Genomic DNA, 14,212 nt, shown 5'->3' on the forward strand with positions numbered 1-14,212 from the left:
ATTGAGTATGATGTTAGCTGTGGGCTGTCATATATGGCCTTTATTGTGCTGATGTATGTTCCTTCTAGACCTCATGTGTTGAGTTTTTATAGTGAATGGATGTTGAATTTTGTCAAATGCCTCTTCTGTGTCTTTTGAGATGATCATATGATTTTTTTCATTCTATTAATGTGATGTATGACAAGGATTGATTTGCACATGTTGAACCATTCTTGCATTCCAGGGATAAATCCCACTTGATCATGGCAAAGGATCCTTTTAATGTGCTGCTGAATTTGATTTGAAGGTATTTTATTGAGAATTTTTGCATCTATATTCATCTGGGATATTGGCCTGTAGTTTTCTTTTCTTATAATGTCCTTTTCTGGCTTTGATATCAGGATAATGCTGGCCTTGTAAAATGCGTTAGGGAGTAATCCTTCCTCTTCCGTTTTTTGGAAGAATTTGAGAAGGCTTGGGATTTATTCTTCTTTAAATGTTTGGTAGAATTCACCAATAAAGCTGTATAGTCCTGGACTTTTGTTTGTTGCAAGGTTTTTGATTACTGGATCAATTACTGAGTCAATCTCCTTACTAGTAATTGGTCATATTTTTAATTTCTTTGTGATTCAGCCTTGGTAGTTTGTACGTTTCCAAGAATTTTTCCATTTCTTCTAGGTTATCCAGTTTGTTGGCATATCGTTGTTCATAGCCTCTTATGACCCTTTGTATTTCTGTAGTATCACTTGTAATGTCTCCTTTTGCATTTAGGATTTTGTTGATTTTGAGTCCTTGTTCTTTTTTCCTTGGTTAGTCTAGATAAACGTTTGCCGATTTTCTTTCTCTTTTTCTTTTTTGAGAAAGATTAGCTCTGAGCTAACATCCGTACCCATCTTCCTCTACTTTATTTGTGGGATGCCTACCAAAGCATGGCTTGATAAGTGGTGCATAGGTCCTCACCTGGAATCCAAACCAGTGAACCCTGGGCCGCCGAAGTGGAGTGTGCAGACTTAACCTCTACACCACAGGGACGACTCCTTATTTATCTTTTCAAAGAACTAACTCTTTGTTAATCTTTTCTGTTGTTTTCCTGTTATCTATTTCATTTTTTCCCTCTAATCTTTATTATTTCTTTCCTTCTGCTAACTTTGGCCTTGGTTTGTTCTTCTTTTTCTAGTTCCTTAAGGTGTAGAGTTAGGTTGTTTGAGATCTTTATTGTTTCTTAATGTAGGCATTTATTGCTATGAACCCCTCTATTAGCACTGCTTTTGCTGCATCCCATAAGTTTTGGTATGTTGTGTTCCCATTTTCATTTGTCTCAAGGTACTTTTTTATTTCCCTTTTAATTTCTTCTTGGATCTATTGGTTGTTGAGAGTGTTGTTTAATTACCATGTATTCATGAATTTTCCACTTTTCTTCTTGTAATCAATTTCTAGTTTCATACCATTGTAGTCAGAGAAGATACTTGGTATGATTTTGATCTTTTTGAATTTACTAAGACTTGTTTTGTGGCGTAACATATGGTCTATCCTAGAAAATGTTCCATATGCTTTTGAGAAGAATGTGTATTCTGCTGTTGGTGGATAGAATCTTCTGTATATGTCTGTGAGGTCCATTTGGTCTGTAGTGTTGTTCAAATCTGCTGTTTCCTTGTTGATTCTCTGTCTCGATGATCTGTCCATTGTTGGGAGTGGAGAATTAAAGTCTCCAACTATTATCGTGTTGTGTTTATTTCTACTTTTAGCTCTCTTAGTTTTTGCTTTATATATTTAGGTGCTTCCATGTTGGGTGCATAAATACTTACAATTGTGATATCTTCTTGATGGATTGAGCCCTTTATCATTATATGATGACCTTCTTTGTTACTTTTTACCATTTTCAGTTTAAAGTTTACTTTGTCTGATATAAGTATAGCTACCTCTGCTTATTTTTTGGTTACCAATTGCTTGAAATACCTTTTTCCATCCCTTCACTCTCAGTCCATGTGTGTCTTTAAGGCTTAAGTGAGTGAGTTTCTTCTTGGCAGCATATTGTTGGTTCTTGTTTTGTGTTTTTTGGTTTTTTTAAAATCCATTCAGCCCTTCTATGTTTTTTGATTGGAGAATTTAATCCATTTACATTTAAGGTAATTATTGATAAATAAGGACTTACCATTTTGTTAATTGTTTTCTGGCTATTTTGTAGATCCATTGTTCCTTGTTTCTTATCCTGCTATCTTTTTTTGTGTTTTGATGTCTTTTGGTATCAGTATGCTTTCACTTCTTTATCATGTTCTTTTTCCCTTTTCTCATACAGGTTTTCCCCTTGTTGTTACCATGAGGTTTACGTAAAGTATCTTAAAATTATAACACCCTTTTTAAAGCTAACAACTTAACTTCGATAGCATTCCTAAACTTTACACTTGTACTTTTCCTCCCCCTCACAATTTAGGTTATTGATGTTACAGCTTACATGTTTTTATATTTTGTAATGAATAACAGATTATTGTAATTATGGCAATTTTTACTATGTTTGTTTTTAACTTTTCAACTAGAGTTTTAAGTGGATTACACACCACCATTACCATATTACAGAATCTTTGCCTATATATTTACCATTGCCAGTGAGTTTGATGCTACCTTCTTACGTTTTTATGATGTTAATTAGCATCCTGTTACTTCCATTCAAAGAACTCCCTTTAGCATTTCTTGTAAGATGGGTCTAGTGGTGATGAACTCCCTCAACTTTTCTTTGTTCAGGAAAGTCTTTCTCTCTCCTCCATTTCTGAAGGACAGCTTTGCCAGGTAAAGAAGTCTTGGTTGACAGGTTTTTTCTTTCAATATTTTGCATATATTATCTCATTCTCTCCTGGAGTGAAATCTGCATATAGTCTTCTGGGGGTCCCTTGTATGTAACTTCTTTTTTCTCGTGCTACTTTCAGAATTCTTTCTTTGTCTTTGACTTTTTTTTTTGAGGAAGAGTAGCCCTGAGCTAACATCTGCCAATCCTCCTCTTTTTGCTGAGGAAGACTGGCCCTGAGTTAACATCCATGCCCATCTTCCTCTATTTTATATGTGGGACACCTACCACAGCATTGCTTGCCAAGCGGTGCCATGTCCACACCCAGGATCCGAACCGGCAAACCCCAGGCCACCAAAGCAGAACATGCACACTTTTTTAACTGCTGTGCCACCGGGCCGGCCCCTGTCTTTGACTTTTAATATTTTAATTATAATGTGTCTTGGTGTAGCCCTGTTTGGGTTCAACCTATTTGGCGTCTTTTGGGCCACATGGGTCTGGATGTCCTTTCTTTCCCCAGGTTTGGGAAGTTTTCAGGCATTATTGCTTTAAATATACTTTCTGCCCCTTTCTCTTTCTCTTCTCCTTCTGGAATTCCCTTAATGAGGATGTTGTTTCTTTTGATTGTGTCCAATAAATCCTGTAGGCTTTCTTCACTTTTTTTCATTCTTTTTTCGTTTTGCTCCTCTGGCTGGATAATTTCAAGTATTCTGTCTTCTAGATCACTGATTCTTTCTTATGCCTGGTCAAGTCTGTTTTTGAAGCTCTCTAATTCTTCAGTTCATTCATTGTATTTTTCAGCTCTAGGATTTCTTTTTTTTTTTTTTTTGAGAGTATTTCTTTCTTTGTTGAACTCATTTTGTTCATGCATTGTTTTCCTGATTTCCTTAGTTATCTGTCTATGTGTTCTTGCATTTCATTAAACCTCTTTAAGGAGACTATTCTGAGTTGTTTGTCTCACTGCTCATAGATCTCCATTTCTTTAGGGCAGTTATTGGAGCTTTATTAGTTTCCTTTGGTGGTATCATGTTTACCTGATTTTCATGGTCCTTGATTCCTTACATTGTTATCTATGCATTTGAGTAAGAAGTTTCCTCTTCCATACCTTACAGGTTCATTTTGGCAGCAACATTCACCAGTCAGCTCAGTTTGGGTTTCTGGATGTCCCTGCTGGTAACATCCTTGGGCAGGTGGAGCTTGCTATCAGAGTCTAATTTTGTGTGAGGCCATTGCCCAAGCTCAGAGGCCAGAGGGGATCGTGCCACTGGCTGAAAACAGTTGGATAGGACTGCTGACTGGTTCCCTGCCCAAATGAAGTTGTAGGATGGGCTCTTCATTTGCTTGGGTTCTCTGGTCACGGTTACTAGATAGTTGGGACTGGGTACTACACTCAGCAGATGGCACCATGAATTAGCTTCCCTGCCCTGGTGGAGCAGCAGGACAGGTCCCAGGGGCTGCTCAGCTTGTTGTTTGAGAACCTGAATCAGGCAAGATGGTGCACTGAATTCCCTCGCCAGATGGGGCCACTGGTTTTGTTCTACAGATGGGGAAAGCCACAGGCCGTGCTCTCTGTTCAAGAGTCACTGTAATCAGGGCTGTTGGATAAACTATGCATCTTCCTGTGTGCTCTAGTTAGGTTCCCTTCTCTGATGGGCTGAGGCTGTATTCAGCAATGGACAGGGCTGTGACTTAATTCTCCTGCCCAAGCCAGGTCCAAGCAGCCTTACAGGTGAACCACATCAGGCTTTCTGGTCTGGAGGGGCCAGGAGCTACAGTCAGCACTATGCTGGGCTATCCCTCAGCTCCACGGCCTGGGCGGGGCAAGGCTGGAAGAGCTCTTTGTTTGAGGATCCAGACAAGACAGACCTGTACCCTGCTGAGTTTCCTGGTCAGACTGCACCACTGTCTTGGCTCTGCAGATGAGCAAAGCTGTTGGTTTTGACCGCTACTTGGGTACTGCAGGTAGGGACTCATTCTGCCAAGATCTGAGTGCTGGTTGTTGCAAGCCCCTCCCTCACTTCTCTGTCACAATCAGATTCCCAGTGGTCAAAGCCTGCAGATTCCCCCACAATCACTGTTGGGAAAGTCTGGAGTGGAGACTCCCAAGAAGTGACCCAATGCTGGGGGAGCTAGATGTCCACCCTGGGCTCTCTTTTCCCACTGGGGGAACTGCAGGCACAGGGGAGACCTCTTGGCGTGGTGCTGCTCTGGCCTGGGGGAGGGGCAATGTGGTCAGCATGGAGCTGCTCTTCTTACCTCTCTAAAGGTCCGTCTTGATCCCCGTGGTTTATGGGGGTGCATCAGCCTCACCCCCACATTCTAGGATTCTCTCAGTGATGTCTTGTTCATGAATAGTTGTTAGTTGTTCTGGTGATGGGGAGCAAAGTCAGGAACAACCTATTTGCCATCTTGGTGACATCACTGTTATATATCTTCTTTGATGAAATCTGTTCAAATCTTTTGCCAGTATGAGGTGTGGCTCCAAGTTCCTTTTTTTTATTTTGCATATGGATATTAAAATGTTCCAGGAGCATTTGTTGACAAGGCTGTCCTTTCTCCACTTCATTGCCTTTGTACCTTTGTCAAAAATCAGTTGTTCGTAAACATGTGGCTTGATTTCTAGACTTTTTATTCTGTTCCCTTGACCATCTTGCTATCTTTAGGCCAACACCATGCTGTTTTGATTACTATAGATTTACAATAATTCTAAAGATCATGTCGTGTTAGCCCTCTGACTTTATTTTTCTTTCTCAGAGTCATTTTGGCCATTTTAGGTCCTTTGCATTTCTGTTTGCATTTTAGAATCAGCTTATCAATGTTTGCAAAAAATATCCCGTGGGATTTGGGTTCTGATTGGATTGATTCTATGGGTCAGTTTCGTCCCCTCACCCTCTCATGTTTTTCACATAAAGGGTGGCGACCACACACACAGTTCTGCACTTGGCTCTTCCTACTTCACAAGGACACGTGGAGCTCTTTCCTCAGTCTCCATTCAGTGTCAGTGTGTCCCGTCAGTGGGATGTTCTTCACTTCCTTTAACCAGTCCTCCGTGATGGATTTCTCGCTCATTGCCAGTGTTTTGCTATTACAAACAGTGCTGCAGAGTAACACTTGTACATGTCATTTCCCTTGTGGGCAAATACATCTGCAGGATAAATTTAAGAAATGTGATTGCTGGGTCAAAGGGTGTATAGATTTGAAATTTTAATGGATATTGCTAAATTGCTCTCCCTAGAGTTTTGTCAATTTATATTCCTGCCAATGATAAAATAGAGGGCCTGTTTTGCCATGATCTCCACAGCACATTGCCAAACTTTTTCTTTTTTGCCAAGTTGATAGGCGAAGATGGTCTATGAAAATCATTTTGATTTGTATTTCTTTACTACAGGGAAGTTTAAACATCCTTTCAGGTGTTTAGGAGCCACTTGTATTTCTTTTTGTATATTTCTATATTTCTTTGTTCATATCCTTTGTCCACTTTTTTTCTCTTGGATTGTTAGAATCTTTCAGTTCCAAGGAAGTTTTTATATAATAGGAAGATTAACCCTTTGTCTGATATGAGTTGCAAATATTTTTCCCCACTTTGCCACTTGTCTTTGTTTATACCTTTTTTTTTTTTTTTTTGCTGTAAGGAAGGTTTTTATATTTACTTATTTGAACTTACTGCCTTTTCTTTTGTCTTTTTTTTTTTTTGGTGAGGAAGATTGGCCCTGAGCTAACATCTCTTGCCCATCCTCTTTTTTTTTTTTCTCCCCCAAGCTCCAGTATGTGGTTGTATATCCTGGTTGTAGGTCATTCTCATTCTTCTGTGTGGGATGCTGTCACAGCATGGCTTGATGAGTGGTGTGCAGGTACATGCCCAAGATCCAAACTGACCAACCCTGGGCCACTGAAGCGGAGCATGCAAACTTAACCACTTGGCCACGGGGCTGGCCCCCTATTAACCTTTTCTATGAGGCTTTATAAAGGCTTTCCCTACTCCAAGGCTATATTTGAATTTTCTCATGTTTTTTAACTACTTCTATGAGTTTTTTTTACATTTAAATCTTTTATTTATTTGGAATTTATTCTACTACTGTGTAAGGTATCCAATTTGTTTTCCTCTTGTTCCAACACCATTAATTAAAAAGCCTGTCTTTCCCCCATTGATCTTTGATGCCACCTTTATATATAGTGTCTGGGTCTATTTCTGGATCTTATATTCTATTCCATGGAATGTGTAATCGTGCATCAGAATCACACTGTTTAAGTTACTTTTTAAATTATAGAATGATTTATTATCCGGTAGGGATAGTGTCCCCTCATTGCTTTCTTTTCAGTTTTCTGGCTCTTATTAATTTTTCCAAATAAACTTTCGAATCAGCCTGGCTACCGAAAAAAGCTGTTGGCACTTTTTATGAGGATCATATGCCATTTATAAATTATCTTGGGGAGAATCAACTCTTTATGGTGTTATGTCTTATCCAGGAACAGGACATGCCTTTCATTTGCTCATCTCTTCTGAATTTGCTAGTATTTTAAAATTTTGTTCATATAGGTTTTATTTGCAAAGTTTATTCCTAGATATTTTGTCTTTTCTGTAGCAACTGCAAATGTGATCTTTCCCCATTATGTCTTGTTTGTTGCTTGTACAAATGAAAGTTATCTTTATTTTGCTACCACTATCTTGTAGAATTCTTCCATAGGTTTTTTAGTTGAATCTCCTGGGTTTTCCAGGAATACCATCATGTCACCTTTAAAAGTGATGGATTTATTTCCTTTCCTGCAATTTTTATACCTCTAATTTTGTTTTTTGTCTAATTGCATTCAAATTATTCTCCCCCTTTTAACCTCTTTTTTCCCATGGGTTTGCTGTTATTTTAAGCATTGTAGTATTTAGAATTTCTTTCAACCACAAGTAACAGAAAACATGACACAGCTTAAACAGATAAAGATTGATTTTTCTTGTATGGAAGCAGTCTAGAGGTAGGCAGTCAGTGAGCAGTTCAGCCATGTCAGTAACCAAATTTTCCTCTCTGCCATCTTTCATGTGTTGGCTTGTTGCTTCTTGGTCACAATATGGCTGCCAGAGCTCCAGGCATCACATTCATATTCAAAGAAGGAAGAAGGTGGGGGTGGTGGTGAGATGAGGGGAAAGGCAGTGATAGGCATCTCAGGAAAGTAAAAGTCCTCCCAAGCACACTTCTTTCGTCTCATTGCCTAGAAGTGGATCACATTGCAACCCCTAGCTGCAAGGGAATTTGGGAAGATAAGTATTTAGATGGTCAGGCTCTGTAGTGGAGGTGGGCAAGAAAGAAGAGGGTTGGCAATGGTTGGGGAGTTAGCCAGTCACTAGTGTCCATCGGAGGCATCATTACTTCTTCATGTTTACATAGAGGAGTAAAGGAAGACCTGTGAACTGATCATAAATAAGCACTGTAATCTTGAAGGCCTGGGTGGTTTTGCTTTGTTATTGTTTTCTATAAAAAGAAAATCACGGGGGCTGGCCGCGTGGCTGAGTGGTTAAGTTCGCGCTCTCTGCTGCAGGTGGCCCAGTGTTTTGTTCGTTCGAATCCTGGGCACGGACATGGCACTGCTCATCAAACCACGCTGAGGCAGCATCCCACATGCCACAACTAGAAGGACCCACAACGAAGAATATACAACTATGTACCGGGGGCTTTGGGGAGGAAAAGGGAAAAAATAAAATCTTTTAAAAAAACAAAATAAAATAAAATAAAAAAAGAAAGAAAATCAGGGGCTGGCCCGGTGGAGCAGCAGTTAAGTGCGCACGTTCCACTTTGGCAGCTGGGGGCTCACTGGTTCGGATCCTGGGTGTGGACATGGCACCACTTGGCAAGCCATGCTGTGGTAGGCGTCCCACATATAAAGTGGAGGAAGATGGGCACGGATGTTAGCTCAGGGCCAGTCTTCCTCAGCAAAAGGAGGAGGATTGGCAGCAGTTAGCTCAGGGCTAATCTTTCTCAAAAAAAAAAAAAAGAAAAAAAAAGAAAAGCAGTTTCTCTTGTATTTTTTTATTTGATGTGAAATTCATTTAACATAAGATTACCCATATTAAAATGTATAACTCAGTGGCATTTGGTACATTCACAATGTTGTGCAACCATCACATGTATCAAGTTTTAAAACATTTTCATCACCACAAAAGAAAACCCCATCCCCATTGTGATGGTTAATTTGTGTGCCAGCCTGGGTGGGCTGTGGTGCCTGGTTGTCTGGTCAAACACAAACCTGCACATTGCTATGAGGGCATTATTAGCACTTAAGTCAGCAGACTTTGTGTGAAGCAGATTACCCTCCATAATGTGGGTGGGTGTCATGCAGTCACTTAAAAGCCTTAAAATCAAAGAAGAAGGAGGAATTTGGCCTCCAGACTGCAACATAAGAATTCTGCCTCAGTTTCCAGTGTTTGGACTCAGAATTGCAACATCAACCCCTACTAGAATTTCAGCCTGCTGGCCCCCGCCCTGCGCATTTCGAATTTGCCAAGTCCTGCAATTGTGGGAGCCAGGTCCTTAACATCAATCTCTCTGTCTCTCTTTTTTCTCTATTTCTTTGTACATCCTATTGGGACTGTTTCTTCTCTGGAGAACCCTAGTACATCCATTAAGCATTCACTCCCTCCCTATTCTCTCCTACCCCCAGGCCCTGGTAACCAGTCATCAGTGGTCTCTATGGATTTACCTGATCTGGGTATTTTATATAAATGGATCCATAAATATGCAACCTTTTGGATCTGGCTTCTTTGACTTCACATAGGTTTTCGATGTTCATGTACCATGTATCATGTATTAGCACTTACTTCCTTTTTAAAAATTTTTATTTATTTTTTCAATTGCTATAATTGACATAAAACATTATATTAGTTTCAGGTATACAACATAAAGATTTGTTATTTCTATATATTATAAAATGATCTCCACAATAAGTCTAGTTAGCATCTATCACCATATATAGTTACAAAATTATTTTTTCCTGTGATGAAAACTTTTAAGACTTACTCATTTACCAACTTTAAAATATACAATACAATGTTATTAACTATGGTCACTGTACATTATATCCTCATGACTTATTTATTTTACAACTGGAAGTTTGTACTTTTTAACCCTCTTAACCCCTTTTCCCCACCCCCGACCTGAGCCCTCGCCTCTGGCAACCACCAATCTGTTCTTTGTATCCTTGAGCTTGGGGATTCTTTTGTTTTGTTTTTTTTTCTGTTTTAGGTTCCATATATAAGTGAGATCATATGGTGTTTGTCTTTCTCTGTCTGACTTATTTCACTTAGCATTATGCCCTCAAGGTCCATCCATGTTGTAACAAATGGCAATATTTCATTCTTTTTTATGGCTGAATAATACTTCATTGTGTGTGTGTGTGTGTGTGTGTGTATACCACAACTTCTTTATCCTTTCATCCATCAGTGGACACTTAGGTTGCTTCCATGTCTTGTCTATTGTAAATAATGCTGCAGTGAACATGAGGGTGCAGATATCTTTTTGAGTTTGTATTTTCATTTTCTTTGGATAAATACCCAGAAGTGGAATTGTTGCATCACATGGTAGCGTATTTTTAATTTTTTTGAGGAACCTCCATACTGTTTTCCATAGTGGCTGCACCAGTTTACATTTCCCACCAGCAGTGCATAAAGGTTCTCTTTTGTCCACATCCTCACCAACACTTGTTATTTCTTATCTTTTTAATAATAGCCGTAATAATAAGGATGAAGTGATATCTCATTGTGATTTTGATTTGCATTTCTCTGCTGATAAATGATGTTGAGCACCTTTTCATGTACCTGCTGGCTATCTGTATGTCTTCTCTGGAAAAACGTCTATTCAGAGCCTCTGCCCATTTTTCAATTGGATTATTTTTTGGCTCTCGAGTTTTATGAGTTCTTTATTTTTTTTGGATATTAACCCTTTATCAGATATATGATTTGCAAATATTTTCTCCCATTGAGTAGGTTGTCTTTTCATTTTGTTTGTGGTTTCCTTTGCTGTGCAGAAACTTTTTAGTTTGATGTAGTCCCACTTATTTATTTTTGCTTTTATTGACATTGCTTTTGGTGTCAAATCCAAAAACTCATTGCAAAGACCAATGTCAAGGAGTTTGCCACCTAATTTTTCTTCTAGGAGTTTTACAGTTTTAGGTCTTATGTTCAAATCTTTGATCCATTTTGAATTAATTTTTTTTTTAAGATTTTAAAAAAATTTTTCCTTTTTCTCCCCAAAGCCCCCTGGTACATAGTTGCACATTTTTAGTTGTGGGTCCTTCTAGTTGTGGCATGTGGGATGCCACCTCAGCATGGCTTGATGAGCTGTGCCACATCCACACCCAGGATTCGAACCGGCGAAAACCTGGGCTGCTGAAGCAGAGTGCGTGAACTTAAACCACTTGGCCATGGGGCCGGCCCCTTGAGTTAATTTTTATGTATGGTGTAAGATAGTGGTCCAGTTTCATTCTTTTGCATGTGGCTGCCTGGTTTTCCCAGCACCATTTATTGAAGAGACGCTCCTTTCCCTATTGTATACTCTTGGCTCCTTTATCATAAATTAATTGACCATGTATGCATGGGTTTATTTCTGGGCTCTCTATTCTGTTCTGTTGATCTATGTGTCTGTTTTTATGCTAGTACCATTCTGTTTCTATTACTATCACTTTGTTATATAGTTTGAAATAAGGAAGTATGATGCCTCTAGCTTTGCTCTTTCACAAGATTGCTTTGGCTCTTCAGGGTCTTTTGTGATTCCATACACATTTTAGGTTTTTTGGATTTCTGTGAAAAATACCTCTGGAATCTTGGTAGGGATTGCGTTGAATCTGTAGATGCTTTGGGTAGTATGGACATTTAACAATATTCTTGCGGTCCATGAGCATGGGATATTTGTATCTTCTTCAGTTTCTTTCATCAGTATCTTAGTTTTCAGTGTACCGGTCTTTGACTTCCTTGGTTAAATTTATTCTTGTGTATTTTCTTGTTTTTGATGAAGTTGTAAACAGGATTGTTTTCTTAATTTCTCTTTTTGCTATTCTGTTTCTAGTGTATAGAAATGCAACAGACTTTAATCTACTGATTTTGTATCCTGCAACTTTACTGAATTTATTAGTTTTGACAGTTCTTTGGTAGAGTCTTTAGGGTTTCCTATATATAGTATGTTATCTGCAAATAGTGACAGTTGTACTTCTTCTTTTCTGATTTGGATGCCTTTTATTTTATTTTGCCTGATTGATCTGGCTGGGGCTTTCAATACTTTGTTGAATAATAGTAGCAAGAGTGGGCATCCTTGTGTTGTTCCTGATCTTAGAGTAAAAGTTTTCAGCTTTTCACCACTGAGTATGATGTTAGCTGTGGGCTTGTCATATATGGCCTTTATTATGTTGAAGTACATTTCCTTTACACCCATTTTGTTGAGAATTTTTATCATAAATATTGCATCTTGTCAAACGCTTTTTATGCATCTATTGAGATGATCATATGATTTTTCATCCTTCATTTTGTTAATATGTTGTATTATATTTATTGATTTGTGGATGTTGAAACATGCTTGCCTCCCTGGGATAAATCCAACTTCATGATGGTATATGATCCTTTTAATGTATTGTTGAACTCTGTTTGCCTATATTTTATTGAGGATTTTTACATGTTCATCAGGGATATTGGCTGGTTATTTTTCTTTCTTGTGACATCCTTTTCTGGTTTTGATATCAGGGTAATGCTGGCCTTGTAAAACAAGTTTGGAAGGTTCTCTCCTCTTCTGTGTTTTGGAAGAGTTTGAGAAGGATTGGTATTAATTCTTCTTTAAATGTTTGGCGGAATTCACCAGTGAAGCTGTCTGGTCCTGGACTTTTTTTGTTGATTGTTGATTTTTCGTTTATTGATTTGTTCTTGATTACTGATTTATCTCTTTCCTAGTAATTGATCTGTTCCTATTTTCTATTTCTTCATGATGTAGGCTTGGTAGGTTGTATGTTCCTAGGAATTTATCCATTTCTTCTGGGTTGTCCAAATGGATGGTGTCTCATTTCATAGTAGTCTGGTATGATCCTTTGTATTTCTGTGGTATAAGTTGTAGCCACCTCTCCTGGTCTGGAGGGTGTGGCCGGGCTCGTGTAGGAGATGAAGCTTATCGTTCTCTTGGTTGTCATTCAAACCTTTGTGATTGTCCAAGCAGCCTATTTTATTTTTAGTGGCTCCCAGTAGTTGAGGGTGTGCCCAGACCTGTCATTGTCCCCTCGGGGAGGATCTGAGTCAGCATCTCGATTCAGGCTGATTGGAAGCCAGAACCTCAGACAGCAGCTCAGAAAATATACAAGTATATATAGTCCTGTAGGACCACAAGCGTAAGCCCTGCTGGCTGCCAAAGCTGGGCACAGTAGGAGTGCCCCCTGGGTGGCAGTCACAAAAATTGCGGCGCCAGATGACTGTACAAGCTCCTTTCTGAGAGATACTGGCAATCTGGAGCGAGGCAGATGGAGAGCACAAAAATGGTGTCCACTGGCCTCCATCCCTAGAGAGCATCTCAAGAGCTCCCTAGATGTATGTCAACTCAGAAGCCTACGCCTCGGGCCACAGTGCCAGAACAAGCAGACAGGCCTCTTGCACAGAAAGACTTAGCGGTGTATTTCAGTCTGCTGTTTGTGCTGTGCCCTGGGGGTGGTAGCCTGCCAAGAACTGTCTCCTCATTTGTTACAACCCCATGGGATCCAGGGATGCAAGCCCTACTGGCCACCAGAGCCAGGTGATTAAGGGGCATCCCCTAGGCAGCAGCCACAAAAAACCAAAGCACCAGACGTGAAATCTGAGACCAGACACGTGTATAAGCTCCACTCCAGAGGATCCTGGTGCTCTGGCTCGCTGCAGAGAGAAAGTGCAAAGAGAGCGTTCACCCTCCAAGGTCGCTGGAGAGGATGACAGTGGGCACTTAGACGTGTGCTCACTTAGAAGCCTGCCCATCAGGTTGCAGCTGTTAAGATAAGCTAATAGACCTCTTTCACAGGAAACCAGTTGTGCCCTGGGAGTGGTAGCTGGCCAAGAGCTGTCTTTCCACTTGTTATAGTCCCACGGGACCCAGGAACGAAGCCCCACTAACCACCAGAGCCAGGTGATCAAGGGGCGTTCCCTGGGCAGCAGCCACAGAAAACCGGGGCACCAGACACAAAAACAGGGCAACAGATATAAACTCTCCCCTCTGGGAGATGCTGGTGCTCTGGAATGTGGCAGAGGGAGGGCACAAAGATGGTGCCCACGAGGACAAAATTAAAAAGAGCCCAGAGTATAAATAAAAGAAAGATGGCACCTACTAGGTGGCGCAAGGTGGAGGGAGAGAGCAAAGATGGCACCCACCAGCTTCTGTCTTTGGAGGGTATCCCTGCTGGCCCCTAGATGTGTGTTAAACCAGGTGCCTGCCCCTAAGGCTGGTGCTTTAAGATAAGCAAATAAACCTCTTTCAC

The sequence above is a fragment of the Equus przewalskii genome, chromosome 7, assembly GCF_037783145.1.
Source record: "Equus przewalskii isolate Varuska chromosome 7, EquPr2, whole genome shotgun sequence".
Taxonomy (NCBI): Eukaryota; Metazoa; Chordata; class Mammalia; order Perissodactyla; family Equidae; genus Equus; species Equus przewalskii.